Source organism: Bradysia coprophila, chromosome II (assembly GCF_014529535.1).
Source record: "Bradysia coprophila strain Holo2 chromosome II, BU_Bcop_v1, whole genome shotgun sequence".
Lineage (NCBI taxonomy): Eukaryota > Metazoa > Arthropoda > Insecta > Diptera > Sciaridae > Bradysia > Bradysia coprophila.
In genome coordinates, this window is record NC_050735.1 from 3427895 (window position 1) to 3438574 (window position 10680).

Genomic DNA, 10680 nt, shown 5'->3' on the forward strand with positions numbered 1-10680 from the left:
ACCATTCCCACATTATAATATCCACCCAATACCGCACCACACTTGTAAAGTTAAATTAATATCTAACCTTAGCATAATATCGAAAAACATGACATACAATTTCAACCAACAGCTAAGGTGCCTAAATATATACACAAAACCATGCTCACCAACCACCCACAAATTATACATTTGAAAAATATGAAATTAGAAATTCCAAACACCGAAGAAATGAAGTATGGAAACAACAACAGTGGAGTAAAAAAAAAACACAAAAATTCGATAAATTTTTTATTATACATTCTACAGGGGGCACCCTTTTTCATTTTCAAACAATCATTCAGCTAAGCCAAGCTAATTAAATGGACACAAAAATAGTTTTTATTTTCAATTTTCTTGTTCGTGGTTGGGTTTTTTTTCACTCTATTTCTTCGTTCTTTTCATTTTATATTACAATGAAATTCGAAAAAAAAAAATTCAACCCACCAACTACATGCTATAGATAGACACGGGGTATGTATATGTGTGTTTATTTGAAGACATGGTTGTTGGATTGGTGCGTTATTGTGCTTATCCGTATGCGACACACAAAACTTCATACAACGAAACCATATATTTAATTAAAATCAATTAAACACTTCCCCTAGTTAATTATACAAAAAAAAAATAAAACGAAGCAAAATTGTAGAAAAAAATGAAATAAAAAAAAATTTTGGGGAAAAAATTAAAAACTTCTTGGAATGGGAAACAATGTCATATCATTTACACAATGTTATATTGCGGTGCAAAACAAGAACTTACAATTCACGGAATATTCAAATTAATTTAGCATTTTTTTTCATCGTCGGTCTAAATGTTGAATTGAATTTGTAGAGAAAAAAAAATTTCTATTTTCAGTTGATGAATTATTATAACTGAAATGTGAAAAAAGGAAGTACTGAACGTATGGAACATTATTGTGTCCTATTGTTTTACATATTTATAGCTCTGAATTTTCGGCTGGATGAACGGTCAAATGAGAATTCTTTTTAGCGAACACTGCAATTACACTCTAATTGTTAGACAAGTAAAAAATAGAGAAATCCGGTCGGTAATTTCAGGGACGAGAATAGCTAATGATGATTCATTGAAATTTGATTTCGATTTTGCGATCCGACTTACCTTTCTTGTTGTCTTACTCTATTTTGGTTACACTTCACGGCTCCTTATTCGCGGAAGCTTTATAACGACTTTGCATCTCCAACGATACGACATTGTACTAGTAGCTGTTTTCATCATAGGCTGGATCGATTTTACAAACTTGTAAATCGACACCCAGCTTATTCACAGCCTGTAGAGACTAATCTAATGGTATTGTACCTTTTTTGACTTCGCGTACCACACAGCTACCGAAATGAAATTTCATTGACATCTAAAATGATACTTTCTATGTCTTTGTAGTGATATGAGAATGGTGTTTTTGGACACCAAATATGTCACGCGTATACTCGAAAAATCTACTGACAAAATAACACTAGGCGCTGTGTCTTTTGTGTGAAGATAAGTGACTTGCTAGCAGCAATAATAGTGTAGGGAAACAATCTGATTCTGAAACTTGGCTGTGGAGTTAAAGGTTTACCAACCATCGATCCACCCTAGCTCGTAATCAAACAACATCAATCTAAATACTTGTGACACAGCCTCGTCGCCATTAATATCTCGTATCTCGTCACTAGTTCTCCCAATTCGCTGCTGTTGCAGATTCACAGTACTGCTTAATCCATCGCGTCGGGGTAAATTTTGGTCTTTATAATAATGCCAACCAATCAAATAAAATTCATCGAACTATGTCAGTAGCCCCAACCAAGTCTGAAAAGGTGATTATATGTATGCGTAAAAGTCGTATTTGGTAAATGTTTTGGCAACTTGAGGTGATAGTTAAGTTGCTCGTCGAACGAGTGCATTTTAATTGAGTTAATAAAACGGAGCGAAATTCCTCTTCGACGAACGGGCGGACGAAATCATTTTACCTTTAAAATTAGTAACTTTCTTTCACTCGAATTTATTTTATTTGCTTCTATTGTGGAGCACTTGTCTTTCATGAGTTGAATTATAAATATTTTTAAAGGAAGAAAAGTAAGTGTGTGACAGAACATCTACCTCAACAAAAAATTGAATCAGAATAAATTTAAGTGAAAATAATCTTCGATTCAAAACGCTAGTCATTTTAAAATTCCAAAATAGAAACCAAATTTGTGTTTTGTGTTACAGTCAGTGGCTAAATGCATTTTAAATGGTGTAAGAGAGAAAAACCACGAGAAATAAAAAAAACCTAAATAAATCAGCAAATCATTACCAAGAAATAAAATGGAAAGAAAAAGTATTTCATAAAATAATTTGCTATTGAATATTATACAAACAAGAAAATATTTAAAACAATTATATGTATTGTAATTTGTATCTAAAAAAATTAATACAAAAAATATACTACAAAATGTTTGGAGAAAAAAACGATTTTTTTATAGAAGGACTTGGTTTCTTATAGCTCCTCTAGATCATTACAGGAACACAGTAAATATGGACCCAGATCTAAATCTTTTTGGGATTAACAGTACGCGACCGAATCTTTTTTAGAATTAAAATTTAGTTCCTTCAGTGATGACTTGAACTTATCCTCAAATGTGTAATCCCTAAAGGGAATTAAACTTTAATCTTTGAAGGAATTATTTTTTTTATATTTAGCGGAGATTAAATATCTAATCCTGAAAGAATTACTTTTTGAAAGTAATCCCGTCGGACCTATAAATTTGCACCATCTGGGAAAGAGGAATCAAATTTCAGCTGATTTCCAGCTGGTTCACTCATACAAACAAAACCGGTCATGGGTGCTTATACGGATTCAACGTGTGTGTGGTAATTGTGGAACCGTACAAACATGCATAGCCAGTTTTGTTTGAATGAGTGAATCAGCTGAAAATCAATACAAGTTTCCCAGATTCTGATTCGACTTTGAGACCCGTTATCAACCGAGACATTATGGTAAGCAACAGTGCCTGCTTTGGCGTTTTTTTTTGCCCCCAAGAGCAATATATAGCGTCAAATGTTTATGGTGGGCCTTTTTTTTGAAGACTGTGGTTCCATTATTTCTGCGCCACGGGTGTTCAAAGGCGCCACTGGGATTATTACACCATAGAGTTTGAGTGATAAATCCAGTGCGAATCTTCGAAACTATGTTCATACCGGCTATCTCAATAATCAACCGACTCAATCAGCTTGGTTTTGTTTAGGAATTTAACAATCGGTTTAAATCTGTCCGCAGCTTAGGTTCGAAATATCGAACATCAATTCAATTACGTAGTGATAAGCAGATGTGTTATTCATTACGCCAGAGGCACCATTCTTGGAATCAATGTTCGGACTTCTTAAATCTACTCACTGTAGTATCAGTGGTTAGTAATTGTTTGTATTACAAAATCTTACCTATGAGGGCGATCTGCATAAGCAGCACCGATTCATACATTCACTCATTAATTGTAACAATTGAGAAACTAAAGGTGAGCCCTACAGTACAATACATTTCGATGCTGAATTTTGAATGAAAATGATGAAAATGGTGATCCTTCGCCAATAAGGTAAGCTATATCACACAGCTGCAAATAGTTTTCTTCAGATTTACCTCTTTATTCATACGGGACGTGTCATTTTAAACGGAAGAAGGACTAAAATCGAAAAAAGTTTATCTGTTCCTGATGTTCGATGTCTTCAAACCCGCTACAATTTATACAATTAATAATAAAAAATCGTCGTATGATGTACTGGAGAGGAGACAAGTGTAGAAAGGGCTGAATTCACAATAATTTGGAAACAGTGATAATTTTATATGGGCGTTTCAAGTGTTTCTCCCTAATAACATGTATGAAGTTTAGGTTCTTGAAACAGAGTAAAGTAGAGACAAGTTTAATTTTTGGATTCATACGAAACATCAAACGCTGCAAGCTGTAAGTATGCCAATAAAAAGTAAGATGAAAGCAAAAAATCTGTAAAATAAGAATAAGAAGATATAATTAACAAGTGTGCCACTTCATTCGTTATAAAGTACTTCCAATAGACAAAATCTATTACTTCATTCGTTTTAACAAATATTTCCACATAATAATACAACATTACCTGGAGCTCATTGATTCATTTTGTCATTGGTCTCGACAACAATGATGACATTGCCGCCTAAGGACTCGCGTCGGAATGATGTTCACGGATTTTTGACTCCACACATTTTCTGCACCGACAAACCTGTCTAATCTAATATTGATCGTCGTTATTGCAAAGACCTAAAAGGAAACTAAATTGCAATCAAAATATTTCGTCATTTACCTGTTTCTACTATTGAACAACATGTATTTTACACACCGTTCTGATATGACATAATGAATGAATCGTTAAAGTTGCACGTATGACTTGACATCGCATTTAAGCAAACACTAAAAATATCAAAGACAACACTCAACGAAACAGCAACCGAATAATCTCCATTCATAAGAACAATTAAACCGGTTCGAGTCAATGAAAGTGTGCAGTTGAAATTGTCAATGGAGTGCCGTTGCCGCTATTCACAGTGACTTTATGAATGAAATTGAGTGTATAGCCGAGACACTATTTTCGTTGTAAAGCTCCGCCAGTATAGAGCTTACATTCGATGCGATGTTTTGTCGCGTTTTGAACGTTCGCATTTTGAACGTTCGCATTTTGAACGTTCGCATTTTGAACGTTCGCATTTTGAACGTTCGCATTTTTGTATTACCTTTTTGTTATTTTCTTCAATGAACATACCATGTCTTCATTGAATGTGTTGCGATCTAGTATACTACCAGCTGATATGCGTAAATTTGGTCAAATTGGTTGAACGTAAGGCTTGTGTCGTATCTCATCCGTTTGAAATGAAGATGGCGCATTTGACCTAATATTTCAATTGAGTTGATTGGATTGTTTTCGTCGTTTTGGAATGTTTAACGTCGACATCAAGTGAATATTAAATTTTTTATTAAATAAATTTTTAAATTTAAAAGTCACAAAAAATTCTTTTAGTAGTAGACGGATTATGCACTGACGATTGGTACAAAACCAGCTTTCAAAATGATCTCACTTTTGTAAAAATAAGCAAAATCAAATCGAAAACCGGTTTCGTTCATTAGAATTTGAGTCCACAGTCCAAGAATTTCAGTTCACTAGTTTTTACGGGCACACACAGCACAAAACACCGAAATAAAAATTCCGCTTCTCTTTTACACTTAAAAACAACTGAAAATGCAATTAATAAAATGATCTACCGCCCAACGTCGAACTTGTTCACGTTTTCGATAAAATATAACAACCGATTAATGGACGGAACTTTTGAACTAATTGAATGCCTGAAAAATCATCACCATATAAGGAATGACGAACAAGCTTCATACAATAATACACCAGTCTGTTAACATTGCATCGAATAAATTTAAATAAAAAATATTTTTTTTCTTAATTTTTAATTTCATCAAACACACACAGTGCATTTTCAGCATTAGATAATCATAAACGGAAAAATATGTATATGCGGCATGTATGATTCATTCACCAAGAATTCAATTCATTGAAAATTGCTTTCATGTCTCAATAAAAATATTTAATTTACGAATTTAATAAATGCGTTTTACTCGTTTTTACTGAATGAATGTAAGCTCCAGCGAAAAATTCACTGTCTATACCGTGTAGCTGTGTATTATACTATGGTGTGGTTCGGTATGTGGACAAAGTAGATGCCATTGAATGTTTGATGATTTAGTTTGTGGATATTATACACTATATGGTTGTGTAACTGAAAGAAAAACATTTTTACATGGTGTGTAATAAAAATTTGTGTTGGCAATTGTTTACAGCATAATCGTCATGAGATAGCAGGTTGAAGTGTTGGAAGAAAATTTATGGTGGAATTCAGATCACGAGCCGGATATTTCATCAGCTTTTGGGAGTGATGAGAATATAAAGTTAAGGGAAGAAGCCATGAACAGGGAAAGAAAGATGAAATGGCAAAAGATCGCTGATGATTCTCAGCAACATTTTCGTGTTTTACAGAAATTGGATTTTGGTAACTGAAGATTCATTGCAATACAAATGTAAATCGAACACATGACACTCACAAGAATTTGAAATCTAATGACGATAACGCAGATTTTAGTGAATTTAAAAAAAAATCCTGATTTCTACGAAGAATTTCATCAAATTTCCACAATTTGTTGATTATTTGTCTCATCGTCAAAAACATTCACTCCTCTTGTTGAAAGAAGTCACAAAAATTCCAGTTTTCACAGCCGACAAAACCATAAACATTATCTGATTCGATTCGATTCTGTTTCGTCAGCACTTCTTAGCTAAATCTTTTACGAAAATTGACTCAAAATCTTGTACTTCATTTATGTTCAACATTAATTTTTCCAGATGAATATAACACCACCCTGACCTCTTCGCTTATTTTTGCAATCATCATTGTCCATAACAGACGTTCCAGACGTTCCCCCGTTATTCAAAGCTGAAAGGTTAACAAATCAACTTAAGGAGACATTTCCTCTGACATTAATTTGAATATGGCTTGTATAAGAAAATAATATATTTTTTGCCATTTTTCTCTCCGCAACAACGACAACGACGACATTTAAGCAAAAGTTAACATATTTACTTCACAAGTAGTTTATAACGAAAAACCACAATCACATAATGAACCATAAGAAAAATATAATTATAAAATGAATAAGAAAAAAATTGAAAATTATAATAAATGAAAATATGCATTCATACGCTGCCACCGGATATTAGTTAATCTCATTGTACTCGTTTATTGGACGCGGTAATTTTTATGGGATGCATTATATAAAAGCTTATGAATAACGAACAACCAACTGTTTTATACATAGTGTTTTACTGATTAAGTGTGAGGTATACACCACATCACGCTCGTGCAAAATAAAAAAGTCTTTCCGTTCAGTTTTGCCCATTAGTTTTTTGTTGTCTTACAGTTTTTAGTTTAGTTTTACCTTGTTCTCTGTCTCTCTCGAAGCGCACATAGCTGATTTAATTACAAGTTGATGGATTATTATTAATCATAACTAATTTGCTGGTAGAATAGAATCGCGTAATTAATTACAGCAAAAATGTAATTTAACGAGATGCTACATTGCCGTAAGGTAATTGAAATGAGCGGTTTAGAGAAATTCGAAACATAAAAGTGCTTACAGGATCTGTATACCATGGGCGCTCAACAAGTTTCAGGTTAAAAAAAAACAGTTTGAGTATGACATTCATAAAAAGTAAAATGATGGAAATGTATTACATCGAGAAATCAGTCTCCCACGGTCGGAACACTGTATAGGGTGGCGGCACCAGTCTCCGGTCATGTATTTGTAGTCTATTGTTTTTTCATTCTTAAAAAAGTTTGTGAAAGAAAGACTCGACTACAGGCACATGTCTAGAGTTTCCAATACTAAAATTGCTTCGGAAACTCTTAGCTGCATGTGGACTTTAAGATGCATGTGGACGTTCAGATGCATGTTGACTTTCAGGTGCAAGTGGACTTTCAGATGCATATGGACTTTCAGATGCATGTGGACTTTCAGATGCATGTGGACTTTCAGATGCATGTGGACTTTCAGATGCATGTGGACTTTGAGATGCATGTGGACTTTCAGATGCATGTGGACTTTCAGATGCATGTGGAAGCCGAAATTCATGATTGTCTATTGAATTACATGTTTACTGCATTCAACTTGTTTATATGTGTACTGGCCATTAAAGCGAAACAGTATTACAGCGAAATTCCTTTCCAATCGTTCCTCGTTGTTCCACGCTTCCAAAAAAACATTAATCCCATCACGTTTTAACGAAGCTCAAAATGTATATTTGGATGTTGGTAATTAAATTGTAAAAAAGAAAAAAATATATCTAACCGTGAGTGTATCACGTCCGTATGCATACCATGCAGAACTTACTTTTACCAAATATAAAAACAAATTAATCGACACTGTTGACATGCACGACTCATAAAAATACCTCATCCCGCGGACCAATAAAGTAATAATTTTCGATAGACACTCACGTATTTCTGAACATAATTTTTTTTTGTCAATAAAAAACGTTACCAAATACAACTACGTTGTATTATATGAATGACCCAAATTGCTGAAGAACGTAAAAATTAAAAAAAAAAGAAAAACAAACTTCAAACTCAAAATTAAATAAAGAGCCTTCGTATACAGCTGTTTAAATTGCTTAACATATGATGACTGAGTAGGTATCAAAACTATACATAATACGTATGTGTATAAACATCAGGTAGGTAAAAATGCTGTGTCTTATTAAATGGAAATTTAACGTATTAAGGCGTCACTGTGTGTATTTATGGAATTTGTTTTGCAAGATTCTTTGAATCTTAATATTTTTCAGCGTTTTTTTCTTCGTTGTTTTATTTTGTTTGAAAAATAGTTGTTGATGCAAATGAAGGTTTTTTTTTCTTTCGTTCAGACTCAACGTTGGAATTTCCAGATAAAATCAATTCTTAGGTGGATAATTGTTTTAACAGGTCTGAGCAACAACGAATACAAAATATAACTACGTTTTAAAACTGAAAGAGTTTTTTTGCGCGTGGAATCGAACACTTAAATATTTACACGCGGTAAACTGTGCTAAATTGTACAGCAAATTCATTTTTAAATGCATAATAATCAATGCAATGCATTGATCTACTATCTGAAAATAGTTGGATCAAACTTTATTTGTCAATCGTGTGTTACTTGAACAAATTTTTGACGAAGAACCTTGTCGCTGGCAATTTTTTTTTTTTTAATTTAATAAAATGTAAATTTTCTGAGAGTAGGACGCTGCTGAAGTAAATAAAAATATTTTATTTATAAAAAAAAAGTTAAAAGAAGAACTTTGGTTAACACACTCGATGACAAATACACAGACTCGATGAACTGGGCAGACGAGAATGTTTTTTAATAGATTCGGTAATATGCGCAGAAAAACAACACGGAACGGGGACAGGAAGTTCTCCACTTTAATTTGCCCATGTTCACATTTACGGACTTAATATGCAATCGCTTCAATAAGTGTGTGCCAGTGACGTCAGATTCCCGTGATTATTACGAATGATCAATTCAAAACACGTCGCTGCTGGCATTTACAATGCAACGTCACTTAACCATTTAGTTTAAATTATTCGAATTATTCATTCACATAGTAATTTACACATTAAGTAGGAGTGGTATCAACGCTTGATAAGCTTATGAATTGTGGCAATGGAACGAGTTGACTCGGTGGAAATAATGACAATACACTTTGCATATAATGTGGTCGACCAGTGAATTATTATCAGCATTTTTATGATGAATAGGATGAGTATTGGTATACAGTGTTTTTTAGACCGATCAACAACAAAGGATGCCTGGAGAGGGATTACGGCGTCAGTTCTCTTTTCTCTATTCAATCAAAACTCTACTGATAGAGAACGATTCACTCTTTCACTGAAAGATGTCGCTGCAACAAAACCATTGTCAAACAGAAAAATAATTAATCAAATAAAATGCCATCGTGTAGCACAAGACCTCAGGACTCTGGAACAGCAGTTATTTTTTAAATCGGTTCTATATCGGCTTGGCTTTTAAGAGTCTTAAAAAAGGATGTGATGAAACGGCAGAAGACGTTTTTTCAAACCCTTATCCCCAAGCCGATGTAGAACCGATTTAAAAAATAATCGCTGTTCCAGAGTCCTGAGATCATGTGATATATGATGGCATTTTATTTGACTAAAATCCGTCGAGCAAAAAATTAATTATTTTTGTGATGACATTGGTTTTGTTGCAGCGACATCTTTGAATGAGACAGTGAATCGTTCTCTATCGGTAGAGTTTTGATTGAATAGATAAAAGAGAACTGATGTCGTAATCCCTCTCCTGGTCCTGGGATGGTATATAATGAGATCAATTTCAAATCAATTGACGTGGTAGGTGAGTATCAGAATTTGAATTTTTGGGTGAATCTGGGGATGGACAAATGATTAGGTTTTATTTACCCTTTTTCACATTTCATTTTGAATTTCTATCGGATTTGTAGCCTCAATTTCATAAGTGTTCATGCTTAATATCTCGCTGTAATAAACTTCTTCGGTTCTGAGTTGTCACAAGACATCGTTTTTCAACAAAGAGAGTGGTAGATTTCCAAAGAATCTGCTACAAGTTTTACGATGTGAATGAAATGTTTTTTTCTTCTTTTGTTGCGGTTGCTCAATAATAATCTCGACAAATTTTTATTGCCTTCAATATATCAGGTCTTCTCCACAATTTCCATTATATTCGTTTATTATACCGACTGAGCGACCATTAATGAACGGATATGGATGAATGAATCCGTTCATTAAAAAATGTGCAGCAGTAAATTTCTCTTTTTTGCTGGGCGCATTGAACGTATTTGTAAGAGAAAAATTTATTTAAAACGACGATAAACATCAGAAACCGAATTTTATCGAAAATCTCGTCTCGTTAAACCAAAATTTAAATTTAAATTAAAACGAAACAACATTTTTTTGTAATAATCACCAGTAAAATACAACTTAATCAAACAACTTTTCACTGTTCATTGATGATACCACACGTTGAATAACCCTTTGGAATGCATCAATCGACGATTTTTTTTTAAATACAA

The 10680-nt window shown here is 33.5% G+C and overlaps 1 long non-coding RNA gene across 1 annotated transcript; it reads right to left on the bottom strand.

The window, feature by feature from the left end:
• Window positions 1–5460: 5460 nt before the first annotated feature.
• Window positions 5461–9698, bottom strand: LOC119067329. The gene is made up of 2 exons (XR_005085919.1): window positions 7929–9698; window positions 5461–5806 (listed from the first exon to the last, which is right to left on the bottom strand). It is a non-coding gene; the product is annotated as an uncharacterized LOC119067329 (long non-coding RNA).
• Between the last annotated feature and the right edge of the window lie 982 nt (window positions 9699–10680).